This window comes from Chrysemys picta, chromosome 2 (genome assembly GCF_011386835.1).
Source record: "Chrysemys picta bellii isolate R12L10 chromosome 2, ASM1138683v2, whole genome shotgun sequence".
Classification (NCBI taxonomy): domain Eukaryota; kingdom Metazoa; phylum Chordata; order Testudines; family Emydidae; genus Chrysemys; species Chrysemys picta.
The window spans coordinates 235,299,219-235,315,599 of NC_088792.1; the positions used below are offsets into that span (position 1 = coordinate 235,299,219).

Sequence of the window (16,381 nt, forward strand, 5' to 3'; positions counted from 1 at the left end):
AGGGGGTTTGTGGTATTGCCACCCTTACTTCTGTGCTGCTTCTGGGGGCAGTGCTGCCTTCAGAGCTGGGCAGCCGGAGAGTGGCAGCTGCTGGCCTAGAGCCCAGCTCTGAAGGCAGCGCCACCACCAGCAGAAGCACAAGTAAGGGTGGCATGGTATGGTATTGCCACCCTTAGTTCTGTGCTGATGCCTTCAGAACTGGGCCCTCGACCAGCAGCCACCACTCTCCAGCCACCCATTGCCACCCTTGTTTCTGCTGGTGGTGCTGCCTTCAGAGCTGGGCACCTGCCAGAGCTGCCGCTTTCCAGCCACCCAGCTCTGAAGGCAGCACAGAACTAAGGGGGCAATACCATGACCCCCCTACAATAACCTTGCAACCCCGCCACAACCCTCTTTTGGGTTGGAACCCCCAGTTTGAGAAATGCTAGTGTCCCTGACCCCTGTGAAATTGGTATATTATAGGGTAAAAGTACACAAAAGACCAGATTCCATGGTGGAGACCAGATTTCAAGTCTGTGACGCATTTTTCATGGCTGTGAATTTTTGGTAGGGCTCTAGGTATGGCCCAGGCTGGGAGTTGCAGTTCCTGGGTCTCTGCAGCACAGCATGCTGGTAAGGGTGGAGTAGCTATATAAGCAGTTCCCTGCAGAAATCAGTCAGTCACTTGAAACAGGATAAATAACTCCACAGATCTAGAGACAGTTAGTGGGCCTATGGACCTGGGGAAAGAGGCTTTTAGCATTTACTGGTAGTGTAACTTTTGTTGACTGTTAAGAGTTTCTGTTAGGAGCCCAGAGTGGGAGAAAGGCTTGGAATAAGATGATGGAGGTGGCCTGAGGTAAAAGGGCAATGAGGCTGTAAAGTCCAAAGCGGACATCTGTTCAATTTTTAGGGGCACAAAGTGGAATCTCCTCTCCATGCCCAAATGGGAGCTGAATGCAGACTCCTAGCAACTTGCCAAGGCAAGACTGGGGAAGACTTGGCCTTGACTTATGCTTGGCTACAATGGGTGGAGTTTGAGTTTAGCTGAAAGGCTAAATTAACAGCAGGATCATTTTAGTGCTTCTGAAATGAAATATGCTTCCCAGGAGCCTGGAAACCCTGTGAGTCCTGGCTCTGCAGCAGCCTGTCAGGAGGGCTGCTACAGAAGGAGATAAATAGGCATGCCAGTTGGCAGGGAACCTGGTTTCAGTTGAAAGTTCCCGCGGAACACTTGATTTTGATGAATCAATATTTTCCGATGGAAAAATGGTCTGTCAGAAAATTTTCAACCAGCTCTAATTAATATACTGACAAGAGAAACTGAGGCAACATGTTTATTACCACAGCTAACAGGTGAGACCCCTCTCAGTAAACAAGCATGAGATTTCTTTAATACCAAGGAATTCAGATATTTACTACTGTATTCATGCTGAAAGAAATAGTTTATGAAAGGGTTTGAAAACAGCAGAGCATGCTTGCCAAGCTTACAAACTCCGAACTGCCCCTCTCTCATTGTCTTATGGTTATATCTGTTTCCTTAATTTCTCTCCTTTGCAGATTACTAGACTTGTTCCCACAATCCTATTTGGAGAAAGCTTCCTGAGATGTGTTTTCTAGACTGAAGCCTTGCTTTCTTTCCCTGGCATAGTTTTGTAGCATTGCAGATTTCAGAACAGTTTTCTGACATCTTTGCTACTGGATCCTTTTCTTAGCCAGGAACTGCCAGTCTAGTTTTGCTTGACATTACAGGTACATTAGTTCTTAGCTTAAATTTAGTTATCTTTTCTAGTCATGTTAAGAAAATGTACCTTCTTGATGGTTGATCCCCAACAGATGAGCAATTCTTACTTCCCTTTAGTCCTTTACAAAAGAGAAAATATATTCTACATTGTGCCTTCAGAGGTGTGGAGAGTTAGTTTCCTGGCTGAAATACACTCATAGACTTTAAGGTCAGAAGGGACCATTATGATCTTCTAGTCTGACCTCCTGTACAACGCAGGCCACAGAATCTCACCCACTCACTCCTGTAACAAACCCCTGACCTATGTCTCAGCTATCGAAGTCCTCAACTTGTGGTTTAAAGACTTCAAGGTGCAGAGAATCCTCCAGCAAGTGACCCGTGCCCCATGCTGCAGAGGAAGGTGAAAAACCCCCAGGGCCTCTGCCAATCTGCCCTGGAGGAAAATTCTTTCCTGACCCCAAATATGCGATCAGCTAAACCCTGAGCATGTGGGCAAGACTCGCCAGACAGACACCCAGGAAAGAATTCTCTGTAGTAACTCAGATCCCCCCCAGTTCATGTCCCATCACAGGCCATTGGGCATATTTACCGCTAATAGTCAAAGATCAATTAATTGCCAAAATTAGGGTATCCCATCATACCATCCTTTCCATAAACTTATCAAGCTTAGTCTTGAAGTCAGATATGTCTTCAACTATGCCAGGATCCTGAGTCTTGTTTGTTTTGCAGTAGTACCTAGAGGCCTCAGCTGAGATCAGGACCCCATTGTGTAGGTGCTGTTCAAACACAGAATGAATCAGACCCTGCTGTGACCCTAGACACCCCTGTATTTATACTCTACACACTAATGCTATGATTTTTTTTTTACAAAATATGCCTTGTGAAGAATCATTTGAAAACTAATAACATATCAGTTAATAATTTCATTGTAAAATATATACATAACAATGCTTGATATGTAATTATGGATACTCACTGATATTATGCTTTTAAAGTGAGTGACTAAAAGGTGTTTACACTAGGCATGTCAGGGGAGTTGATTAAATGGGTTTGTCCAGACAAAGGAAAGAGGTAGACACCTCAGACCACGTGTGGCCAAATTCAATGGGCTATTCACGTGTACCAGACATTTCAGCAGGAAGAGATAATTTGCATAGTAGCAACCACCAGCGGGGGAGGAGCCAGCATGGAGCCTTATCCTCTAGGTCTCATGGCTCCTTTACTCAGCCTAGATTCATAGATTCTAGGACTGGAAGGGACCTCGAGAGGTCATCGAGTCCAGTCCCTTGCCCGCATGGCAGGACCAAATACTGTCTAGACCATCCCTGATAGACATTTATCTAACGTACTCTTAAATATCTCCAGAGATGGAGATTCCACAACCTCCTTAGGCAATTTATTCCAGTTTTTAACCACCCTGACAGTTAGGAACTTTTTCCTAATGTCCAACCTAAACCTCCCTTGCTGCAGTTTAAGCCCATTGCTTCTTGTTCTATCCTTAGAGGCTAAGGTGAACAAGTTTTCTCCCTCCTCCTTATGACACCCTTTTAGGTACCTGAAAACTGCTATCATGTCCCCTCTCAGTCTTCTCTTTTCCAAACTAAACAAACCCAGTTCTTTCAGCCTTCCTTCATAGGTCATGTTCTCAAGACCTTTAATCATTCTTGTTGCTCTTCTCTGGACCCTCTCCAATTTCTCCACATCTTTCTTGAAATGCGGTGCCCAGAACTGGACACAATACTCCAGCTGAGGCCTAACCAGCGCAGAGTAGAGCGGAAGAATGACTTCTCATGTCTTGCTCACAACACACCTGTTAATACATCCCTGTTGCTTTTTTTTGCAACAGCATCACACTGTTGACTCATATTTAGCTTGTGGTCCACTATAACCCCTAGATCCCTTTCTGCTGTACTCCTTCCTAGACAGTCTCTTCCCATTCTGTATGTGTGAAACTGATTTTTTCTTCCTAAGTGGAGCACTTTGCATTTGTCTTTGTTAAACTTCATCCTGTTTACCTCAGACCATTTCTCCAATTTGTCCAGATCATTTTGAATTATGATCCTGTCCTCCAAAGCAGTTGCAATCCCTCCCAGTTTGGTGTCATCTGCAAACTTAATAAGCGTACTTTCTATGCCAATATCTAAGTCGTTGATGAAGATGTTGAACAGAGCCGGTCCCAAAACAGACCCCTGTGGAACCCCACTTGTTATGCCTTTCCAGCAGGATTGGGAACCATTAATAAAAACTCTCTGTGTACGGTTATCCAGCCAGTTATGCACCCACCTTATAGTAGCCCCATCTAAATTGTATTTGCCTAGTTTATCAATAAGAATATCATGCGAGACCGTATCAAATGCCTTACTAAAGTTTAGGTATACCACATCCACAGCTTCTCCCTTATCCACAAGACTCGTTATCCTATCAAAGAAAGCTATCAGATTGGTTTGACATGATTTGTTCTTTACAAATCCATGCTGGCTGTTCCCTGTCACCTTACCACCTTCCAAGTGTTTGCAGATGATTTCCTTAATTACTTGCTCCATTATCTTCCCTGGCAGAGAAGTTAAACTAACTGGTCTGTAGTTTCCTGGGTTGTTTTTATTTCCCTTTTTATAGATGGGCACTATATTTGCCCTTTTCCAGTCTTCTGGAATCTCTTCCGTCTCCCATGATTTTCCAAAGATAATAGCTAGAGGCTCAGATACCTCCTCTATTAGCTCCTTGAGTATTCTAGGATGCATTTCATCAGGCCCTGGTGACTTGCAGGCATCTAACTTTTCTAAGTGATTTTTAACTTGTTCTTTTTTTATTTTATCTGCTAAACCTACCCCCTTCCCATTAGCATTCACTATGTTAGGCATTCCTTCAGACTTCTCGGTGAAGACCGAAACAAAGAAGTCATTAAGCATCTCTGCCATTTCCAAGTTTCCTGTTACTGTTTCTCCCTCTTCACTGAGCAGTGGGCCTACCCTATCTTTGGTCTTCCTCTTGTTTCTAATATATTGATAAAAAGTCTTCTTGGTTCCCTTTATTCCCGTAGCTAGTTTGAGCTCATTTTGTGCCTTTGCCTTTCTAATCTTGCCCCTACATTCCTGCGTTGTTTGCCTATATTCATCCTTTGTAATCTGTCCTAGTTTCCATTTTTTATATGACTCCTTTTTATTTTTTAGATCATGCAAGATCTCGTGGTTAAGCCAAGGTGGTCTTTTGCCACATTTTCTATCTTTCCTAGCCAGCGGAATAGCTTGCTTTTGGGCCCTTAATAGTGTCCCTTTGAAAAACTGCCAACTCTTCTCAGTTGTTTTTCCCCTCAGTCTTGATTCCCATGGGACCTTACCTATCATCTCTCTGAACTTACCAAAATCCGCCTTTCTGAAATCCATTGTCTCTATTTTTGCTGTTCTCCCTTCTACCCTTCCTTAGAATTGTGGACTCTATGATTTCATGATCACTTTCACCCAAGCTGCCTTCTACTTTCAAATTCTCAACGAGTTCCTCCCTATTTGTTAAAATCAAGTCTAGAACAGCTTCCCCCCAGTAGCTTTTTCAACCTTCTGAAATAAAAAGTTGTCTGCAATGCAGTCCAAGAATTTGTTGGATAGTCTGTGCCCTGCTGTGTTATTTCCCCAACATATATTTGGATAGTTGAAGTCCCCCAACACCACCAAATCTTGGGCTTTGGATGATTTTGTTAGTTGTTTAAAAAAAGCCTCATCCATCTCTTCCACCTGGTTAGGTGGCCTGTAGTAGATTCCTAGCATAACATCACCCTTGTTTTTTACCCCTTTTAGCCTAACCCAGAGACTCTCAACACTTCCGTCTCCTATGTCCATCTCCACCTCAGTCCAAGTGTGCACATTTTTAATATATAAGGCAACACTTCCTCCCTTTTCTCCCTGTCTATCCTTCCTGAGCAAGCTGTACCCATCCACACCAACATTCCAATCATGTGTATTATCCCACCAAGTTTCGGTGATGACAACAATGTCATAGTTCTATTTATTTGCACTTCCGTTCTTCCTGCTTATTACCCATACTTCTTGCATTTGGGTATAGGCATCTAAGATACTGGTTTGATCTTTCCTCCCAGTTTTGTCCTGACCCTCCTTTCTCTCTGCCAATATTTTCCGACCCATCTCCCAGGTCTCCATGTTCCCCACTTACCTGTGGGCTTTGCTCACCTGTCCCCATCGAATCTAGTTTAAAGCCCTCCTCACTAGGTTAGCCAGTCTGTGTCCAAATAAGGTCTTTCCCCTCCTTGAAAGGTGAACGCCATCTCTGCCTAGCAGTCCTTCCTCGAATAGCATCCCGTGGTCGAGGAAGCCAAAGCCCTCTTGGCGACACCATCTTCGCAGCCAGGCATTCACCTCCATGATGCATCTGTCTCTGCCTGGGCCCCTACCTTTGACAGGAAGAATCAAAGAGAATACCACCTGCGCTCCAAACTCCTTTACCCGTACTCCCAGAGCCCTGTAGTCACTTTTGATCCGCTCAGTGTCACACCTCGCAGTATCATGAACTAATGAATGCTCTCTGGGGGTACCTTCCAGATGAATAAGTTTCAAAAGTTCACTGAACTATAGAGAGAGCAGGAGTGAACCCTTAAGTGACCCTTCATCTTTAGGAGACAAAGAAACCAAGTGTTTTGGCCTCTGTGATGGGTGCTGGCCAGTAAAGGCTAGAAAGCTCCAAAATATTAGAGCCCATGGGCCAACTCCTGGTAGTTTTGCATTTGTCCATGTTGTTTTCCCCTTATTTGGAGTGAAAGAGAGCCGACAAGTTTAATTCACATGTCAGGCTGCACGGTCAGAGGTAAAGAGGGGAAATACAGCTTTATGGTACATCCCAGATCACCACGGTGCTACTGCCAACCCTCCTGCCCATACACATATGCCTATACAAAAGTGGGGGAGGAGCCAGGGAACTGCTTTTCATACAGGATAGTCCCCTTATAAAACTGTAAGAGATGCTGGAAATTGCTGTGGAAATTAATGCTGAGGCATTTTTCTGAGGAACCTGTATGGGGCCAAAAGAGAGGGGGCAGAAGAAATGAAGTGCATCCTTCACAGTCTTGCCGCTGACTGGCATTCATCTTCCAGCCCACCTTCACAGAGTTCTCTCTCAGATCAATAATGGTGTGGAGATGATGCCATGGAGGTAACTAAGCTCCTTTTTCCATGCAGCAGTGAGAGATCTGTGTGCACAGGGTCCCCCTCCATGGACAGAACTGGGGAGAGCCACTATGGGCCCATTATATTACTGTACTCTTTATAGTTAGCAAGCTAGGCATTGCTTACTTTTCTGTGTTCAGTCAGCATGTTGTTAAAAGCTACCCCATGAATTGAATGCCACTGAAAACAGTCAATAATGCAAACACAGTGGTAATAACTTATATTGACTGATTGCATAAAACAGCTCTGATCTGAGGAAAAGATTTTAACCAACAGGATTTTCCCTGCTATTAATAAGTTGTGATAAAACACATGAGAAGAAAATAAAAACCAACCAGATAAGCATGCAGCTCCCTAAATTTAAGAACTTAAAACACAAAACTATAGATTTCCTCCGATGTGAACAACACCTGAGATTGCAAAAACGTTCTTAGTATTTATGGCTATTCCCCTTTGTACCAAATGTTACATACACATCGTTGTGAGTCACGCAGATTATGTAACATGTGAAAAAGCATTCTAGCATCTGCTTGCTACAAAAGTATTGCTAACAGATACTCTTTTTATCTATTTCTCCTTTTCTAATATCCTAGTTATTTCCACGATTTACTCAGGGTGAAGATGACTCATCGCTGGAAAGCAGACTGTAATGTTTGAAAGGCATCTAATGGCCAGATCTGTTGGAGATCAGACATTGTCATCTTCCAGCTACGACAAAAGAGAATTTATAAACCATCTTTTCCAGATCATATTTTAAAAATATTTCAGTTTTTAGATCTATTTCAGAAGCACCAGTCCAGGCTCTACATAGTTGCACAAATATTAAAATATACAAGAGTAAATATCCAAGTGTGCACGTGCTTATGTGTGTATTTTTATAAACAAAACAAAACACAACCTTGACCATAAACAGTACTCTTTCTAAGCATGTCACCCCATCAGATAATAACTTCCCACATTCGACCATTCAACTCTCAACCCATCTCCTCCTGAAAGGCTGAGAGAAGAGATGAGCCTTGCAATAGGCGCAAAGGATGAGCAACCCTAGAACCAAGGGGGTGGGGGGAGGGAATGAGTTGCAGAGTCAAGAAATGCTTCCAACAAACAGCCTTCGACCAGCCCCCTCAGATTTATCTGAGCTGAGTTTTAATCAATTAGTCCTCAACCAAGGGCCAGTCTCAGACTGAGGGTAAGTCACTCATCTGCACTAACTGGGTTAAGTGATTAGAGACAGAGCTAGGTGCCACAGCATACTTAATAGGTATACATAATCCTGCCTCGCACGGGGGGATGGACTAGATAACCTCTTGAGGTGCCTTCCAGTCCTACATTACTGGGATTCTATACTACAGGCATCATGATCCATACAGGCAATGTGACCAGATAAAACCATGGTACTTTGTGGCAGACAAATAATTGCCCAGTACTACCTTTTTGTGCCTCTCAAGCAGAAAGAACACTTAAAAGCAATTCTACTTACCCCTGCTAGGGACAACTGGTTGATCTCAGAAACCAACAGTATTGAAGGCAACTAAGGGATCTCAGATGATCAGCATGTGCACTTCTTCATCCGTTAGCAGGAGATCAGGCACTCACATCCTACAGTGATGATAGATGGGTAGGAAGGTAGATTAATAAGATAGATGCATAAGCATAATATACAGACAACCACCATTGGTTATGTATCAGTCATGTTTGCCTTACAGCTATTTGCTTCTCATTGGTCTTGGAGCGGGAACTGACAATCTGGAGAGACCCATATAAATGAAAATGGACCGGCTGTGGTTTCCATATTATGGATTGTAATTGCATGTACAAATATGTGAACAAAAACATTTTGTAATCATTAGGGAAAATAGCCTTCAGTGCCCCTCATAAGCAGTACCTGGTTGATTGACTCTCAGTTATAAAAGGAAGTTCAGTGCAATCTCTTCATACCAAATGACAGCCACAGTTACTGAAAGAAAAGCAAAAGTAGAATAAATGTATTTTAAGCCAAAAAAGTAGCATTGTTTGAATTTATTTTTAATAGCAAGCAATCAAAGATTTTAGGTTTCATTTATGGAACCAAAGAAATTCAAATTCAAGAAATTCACTGTTTGTACATAAAGTAATATTCTAAACATTGAAGATATACTTTCAACTCAAAAACTGGCTAGAGAAGTTATATATGGGTAACCTACTGAAAAACATTATAGCTTCTATATCATATATACAGCTATCTTCTCTAAAGGACATGACAGAGAACCGTCAATTGAGATACTGAACCGATGGACCATTTCTGAAATAAAGCAACAGACAATGCACCTGTTTATTTCTCTGCATCTTGCTAACTTAAAGCATAACAAGCTAGGTGTTTGGAGTCAGAGCATCCACCAGTTATGCAATGGCTTCTAAGTTACAACTAATTCCAAAATTTACTGGCAGTCAAAGCAAAAATTATACAACTGGGGTGATTAGCCGCTGAAACTTGGCCTGAGTAAGAATCCTTGCTGCTACACTTTTCGTGTGTTGCAGAACTTAGGCTGGCTTTTTCTGCAACACCGCTTCAAAATCTTCAGTTTATGTAGCCACAGTCTCCTATATACACAGAAAGAAGCCACGTGATGTCCGGAATAGATTTCATGACCTTTACCTCAAAAGCACAAGTCTCTAACCCTCTGCCTAGTGAGCTAGAAGAGCAACTCCCATTAGGTCAGACAGTAACAAACATGGAGGTCTGCTGCATTCTAAAATCACTCCAGACAGCAGGTTTGAAACATTAACATGTGTTTCCATTACTGCCCTCTGCACTGGTGTACACTACACATGACACATTCCCAATCCATCACAGCTGTGTGTGCTTTCACTCTCCTTAAAAGCTAGGTGACTACAGCATACCACTAATATTTTGCATACTATACCAGGAGCCAGTTGTTGTGTCTAGGCACCTAAAAAATATTTTCAATATTCCAAATATGCTTCTATCAAAGCTCTGTTGACACGTTGTGTTACATTAATGGGAAAGTAAAAAACACATCAAGGATATCATCAAAGAGTTACCACCTGCAAGACAAAAACAGAATCAAGCTGTAGTTCTGTCCTTAGTTTGTACACATGGCAGCAGAACAAGGCTGGAGGCCAAATTCTGACATTGTACCTATCAAGTATCCCTGTGTTAGGAGGGAATGTCCTGAGGAACTGACTAGCCAGTGACATTTGGAAAATGAATGAATTGTGCTTGCCAGGTGCTTGGGAAGAGTATTTGTCATGAAGTACTTGGAAGGGAATATGCTTTCATGCTGTGTTATTATTTCCTATTCTTCTAGTCCTCCTTCTTGTGCAAAGGGACAAACTAAAGTCTGACACCAAGTACACTAAGTAGTCAGTCCAGGTTGTATATGCATGTACACGTACATGTTCTTTCCTGTGCCATTTTGGATTGAACAAATTATTTACTACGGTAGGATCCCATATAGTATATGATCCATAATTTCGTAACAGTCATGGAGACATGAAGTTTGTTCAGATAACCAGGAGCTCATATAAGTGGGAGTCAATGCTATGGGAGCCAAGAAACAGGAAATCACTTGCTGTTTTAAGGTAAAGGGATTTTGATAAATTTGCATTCTACTGTCTATATCCCCATGTGAAGCATCTTGATATGATGATCTGACTGTGACCAGTGTTTGTAATACCCCATCCCATTCCACCACTACTCTAAGAACAAACTAGTTCCTAGCATAATGAATACCTGCTTATTACATAACGTATTGATCATTTTCGAGAAATGGATTAGGTTGGACTTAATTGATGTAGTGATGTCACTTCCATGCAGCAGTTCAAATAGAGGATTTTTTTATTGTATAAATGATTTCTGTGATACTAACTATGCAGCTTCTTGTCTCCAAATGGGGATTTATATCAACTCGAGATGGTTCTGAACTCCCCTCCCCCTTTGCATCCCTGGGGACTGAGATTATTCACAATCATTCCAGATCTATATTTCATGGCTCTCCAATCATAATAATAGGTCAATCAAAAATCTCTGATCTTAACATCCCAAACTTTGGAGATACTTGAAATCCATTATCAGTTTTAGGCACACGTTACTCTAGTCCATGTACTTTAAAAACTCAGTGTTTACTGAAAAGGGGGTTTCCTTATGGAGTAACCAGCTACAGTGCATCATCTTCATGATGTATACATAGCATAGAACCCATTTTTATATTATTTTCTTGTATTAGTCAAATCACCTTTTTATTGATCAGAATAATTACTCTTATTCAATAACATGTATAAATCATAGAAAATACAGTTATTGTCAAAGTAAATCATTTATATTGTCAGTCAGTATGTTACTAGTGAATACATGACAAGGAAAAAAGTCTAACTCTGGCAAAATTTTGTAGGGTGAGTTTGGACAAGCAACGAATATGAGCTCAGTCACCAATTGTCTGTTTCCCTATAAAATGGATATAATATTTTCTTGCCTCATGGGGGTCTTCTGAAATTTAATAAAAAAATAAGTGAATTAGTTCACTTAATTCTGTCACATTTGGATTTTAGGTCCTCAGAACAGAGAAATTCAGAATATAATATTATTACTGTACATTTTCAAGCAATTCTACAACTATTCTTCCTTTTTGCAGCTGAAGGATAAAGTTTATTTAGTACTTCAGATGTACTGGCACTGCTCAAAAGAAAAGCAGCAGAAGGAATAGATAGGAAATATTCACACCACTCAGACTGAGAGACTTCAAAGGACTTCATTTCCATCCTGCTCATTAGTGATTTGAAAGATACAAATGATATCCTCAGTCTTTCCTTCATCTCTCTCTCTCTCTCCCTCCAATAAATCTCTGTGATATTTTCTGAAACATACAGGTTGTTTAAGGACACTGAAATGCTAGGCATTATTTCTCCTTGACTTCACAGGCACTATTCTTGTCAGTATCATACGACTCCAAATTGAATACCCATCCATTTGAAAAAGTTCACATAGACCAAACTTTAGGTGGCTTAGAACTTCCCATTGATAAACTTACAAGCTTCAATAGAAAAAGCAGGAAACTTCAATTTCTAGTTAAAAAAATCTCAGAATGGTTGGAGCATAAACAAACACTTGCAAATTGATAAAGACAATTATTTATTACATTAATTCAATCACAGTATTAAGGATCTAGTTAATGCCCCATCAACAGTGTCACAATGATGAATGAATAAATAAGCAATATTCACCTGGACTGTCACAGGGTAATTGGCCCCGTAAGGGGAGATGGCCCCGAAGCCACCTGTGACAAGTTTAACTCACCTACCCAGATGAGGAGGATGAAGGTTGTGTGGCTGGTTGGTTAAGTGCAGGATGGATAAAAGAATTTTTAAAATATTAAAAATTGGATTTATTTAAATTAAATACAGATTTTCTTTTTAAAAATAAACCTAATTAAATTTGAAATCAACAATCTACATTAAGCCCTAAACTTTCCACAATTTATTATAATCATTTAAATTAAGAACAAAAATATTAAGCAGTACATGTTTGCTGCTCAGTATTAAAGAAAGTCAAAGCATTGAATTGTGGAAGTCACTGATTAAGCACCTGGAACTAGAGTTTGTTGAAAGTGCTGAACCAGCTCTTGACAGGAATAGCCTCTTCTGCAGTGTAGAGAGAATATTTTCTTCATTTCAGTTTATTCAACTAGTTCAGTTAAATGATTATTTCATTTGAAGTTAAGAAACCAGTTGGAAGCTGGAAAAGTAGGAAAGCTTGTTTCTTCTTCCAATCTATGAACAAAAACTAGGTTTGAAATGTGGCCTCCATACTGTCTTATGCAAGGCTGGTGCTGAAACCTTTTCCCTCAGTGAGTAGGAGGTACACAAACACCCATGTGTGGCCACTGACACAACAGCCCTCCTCCCATCGTCATGAAGCCTCTATGCCTCACAAAGGACTCTATTGCCACACCTAAACACTCAGCACCTGGAAAAATCACTGGGATCCACAAAACCTGAGTTAGGCACCTAGACTCCCTATATACAATAAATGTGGAGAGATAGGTGCCTCAGAATGGGATTCACAAAAATCAGCACACGAGGTGGCTCCTATCCTAAGTTAGACAATGGGAAATGCCAAGCCCCTCTCTTGGGGATCGGTACTGGTAACACAAGGGAAGCCCCTCCCTCTGCTTGGGATTCTCAGCTGCAAAGGATCTCTTGGGGTTTGGCCATTTTAGCATAAAGGTCAACCACCTCCTCATAATTTTTAGCCTAGTGGTTAGAGTACCACTGGATGTTGGAGACCTTGGTTCAAGTCCCCCAACCACCTGACAGAACTGCACTATGGGATATTTTAATTTGAGAGGTGGAGTGGGCTCCCTAAGTTTCTCCTGTTCCACTTTGGATTAAATAATGAAAGAATCAGAGACACAGACATGCACACACCTGCTGGTTAGAGCACTCACTTGGTAGGTGGGAGACCCGGGATCCAGTCCCTGCTCCAATATCCACACTGGAACAGCTTCAAACAGGAGACATTGTGGGAGCCCCACACCAGAATATCCCATAGCCAGTGGTTAGGGCACTCACCTGAGAGGTGGCACATCCCAGTTTAAATCCCTTCTCTCCATCAGGCAGACTAAAAAGTTGTGAAGGAGGTCCAAATTGGACTAAAAGTTATGAAGGAGGTCGAACGCTCCCCAGCTCTTTTGAGTAAGCTCGTCTATAATGGCCCAGTCCAGTAGGTGAGATTTGAACATGCTTACTGGCTAAGGTCCCACAGATGAGGTGGGCAGAGGAATACCCAATTTTCCCAGGTCATGAATTGCTCTGGGGCTTAGGCATATAGACCCCTAGCATGGGGCTGCAGTGCACATGCTCAGAGGTAAAAACATAGGTGCTTAAGGAACTTTCACTGCAAAAACATAGGCATGAAGCAAATTTAGGTGCCTACAGGGTTTGGCAGGAGCTGGAGGGGTTGTGAATCCCAATGTGGCCCAATTCTGGGATTTAGGTGCCTAAAGTGGATATTCAGCACCTAAGTCCTTTTGTGGATCTAGCCCTTTGTGCCTAAGTGATTTTCACGCGTTGTGAGTAAATCAAAGGATGAATTTGCATCAGCCCTACGGAGAGCTGTACATACAATCAGTGTAATCACAGTAATTTCAAATGACTCAGTGAAACAAAGAAGGAGTTGCTATGTGCAGTTTGTATATGTGAGCATTAGAAATGAAAATATACCATCACAAGAAGAGTAAAACAGACTAACAAAGAGAGGCATAATAACGCCGAATATACAAGACCAATTGCAAGAGAAGACACAAAACTCCTTAGCTTTGTTGTTAGAATTATGTCACTTACTTGGCCAACATAAAACTGACAAACAAAAGCAACAATTATATAGCATCAAAACATTGGCTTATAATTGTAGTAATCACTGCACCTGCACAAACACCAAGATTAGAAAAAATGCTCCCCCAAAAGGCAGCTTGTTGCAAGGTTCTACTCCTTGCTGGGGGGGCCCTCTTGTTGTGTCTGGCCAGGCCTGGATTTAGGTTTTTGTTGTTAGCGACAAAAGGGAAAATAGAATATTTGAAGTAACATGTTTCAGGTATTCTAGATGTGGATTTATTTTTCCCTAACCTCCTAGAATGTTCTGGACCTTTGTAGAATCTTGTGGAACCCTCCAGACTTTCTGAGAACTACATCTTCCTCAAACCTCCTAGAATGTTGTCAGCCATGCCCTCGCGGGTATATAAGGGACAGTCAGTGAGATACAAGAACAAACTGAAGCGAAGTGAGATCCCAGCTATGATATTGTGAGCCTTGCTTTATTGTAAAAACAACAAGGAGTCCGGTGGCACCTTAAAGTCTAACAGATTTATTTGGGCATAAGCTTTCGTGGGTAAAAAAACCTCAGATTTTACCCACGAAAGCTTATGCCCAAATAAATCCGTTAGTCTTTAAGGTGCCACCGGACTCCTTGCTGTTTTTGTGGATACAGACTAACACAGATACCTCCTGATACTTGCTTTATTGTGTAACTGTGAAAATGTACTTGTGTTTTAAGACTTGAAGAGTGTAAGTAGCGACTAATAAATAACATATTTAATGTGACTGAACATAATGATAATTTCCTCGGTTTGGTAGAGCTTGCTGGGCAATACAACGATGACATGCGTGAGCACCTGCGTCAAGTAGTTTGTAAAGAAGCTATGGACCATTACTGCAGCAAAACAATTCAAAACAAATTGATTGACTTTATGGCAAGGAAGGTGCTTGACAACATATTGAGGCAGCTTGGCAAAGTGAAGTACTATGCCGTAATAACAGACTGCACTCCCGTCAGTCACAATGAAATTATGTCATTTACAGTAAGATTTGTTGACAACGAGGATGGCAATATCCAAGTAAAGGAACACTTTATTGGTTTCCATTCTGTGAAGGACTCTACTGGAAAAAGGCCTAGTAGAACTATTTATGAACGTTTTGAATGAGAACAAAATAAAGCTTCAGGACTGCCGTAGCCAAGGCTACAACAATGGTGTGAACATGAAAGGAAGAAATAGTGGCATCCAGGCAAGGATCCTTGTGTTGAATCCAAGAACTTTCTTCATGCCTTGTGGCTGCTATTCCCTCAAGCTGGTTGTATCAGACACAGCGTCATCTTCTTTAGATTCAGTATCTCTCTTCAGAGTACTGCAAAGGATATACGTCCTGTTTTCAGCATCATCTATCAGGTGGAAGATCCTCACAGACAATGTTACAAATCTGACCATAAAGCCGCTAAGTGACACTCGCTGGGAAAGTCGCATTGACAGAGTAAGGCCAGTGAGGTACCAAGTGAATGAGGTTTATGATGCACTGATGGAACTGGCACAGTCGAGTAAAGTCGAGGCTGGAATCCAACACAAGGCTCAAAGCCTGGCAAACCAGATCACTGACTTCAAATTTCTGGTCTCAATTGTGGCTTGGCACTATACCCTGTTCCAAGTAAACATTGTAAGCAAGGCATTACAAACATAGTCAATGGACATCGCGACCGCTACTACTTGATTTCACTGTGGCCTACAGAGACAACAGATTTGAAGATGCCATCACTGCTGCCAAAGAAATGGCAGAAAACTTAGGAGTTGAGCCTGTCTTCAAGGAAATTTGTATTCATCAGAAGAAGAAACAGTTTGGTTCTGAGGGCAGAGATGAGGTGATGGGAATCTCAGGAAAATAAATCAAGGAGGAGTGTTTTTGCTCGCTCGTTGACACTGCTTGAGCATCCATTGAAGAAGAGTTTGGACAAATGAAGCACCATGAAAAGACCTGAGGTTTTTTGTATGACCTTAATAAGCTGCCAGCGGACAGGAAAAACACTCTTGAACAATTGTACAGACCTTCACCAGATGTTGACACATTGAGAATGGTTTGGACATCAACGATAAAGACCTCTATGTTGAATTGGACAACATCCATCACATTTTGCTACACAGGAAGCACTCTGCACTCCAAGTTCGCC

At 41.6% G+C, this 16,381-nt stretch overlaps 1 long non-coding RNA gene across 3 annotated transcripts in view; it reads left to right on the forward strand.

Annotated features, from left to right (window-relative positions):
• Positions 1 to 7,741, forward strand: part of LOC135981737 (uncharacterized) — a 53,365-nt gene extending 45,624 nt beyond the window's left edge. For all 3 annotated transcript variants that reach the window (XR_010598899.1, XR_010598900.1, XR_010598901.1), the window contains exon 3: positions 7,509 to 7,741. This is a non-coding gene — a long non-coding RNA (uncharacterized LOC135981737). The remainder of the gene's footprint in view (positions 1 to 7,508) is intronic.
• The last annotated feature ends 8,640 nt before the right edge of the window (positions 7,742 to 16,381 follow it).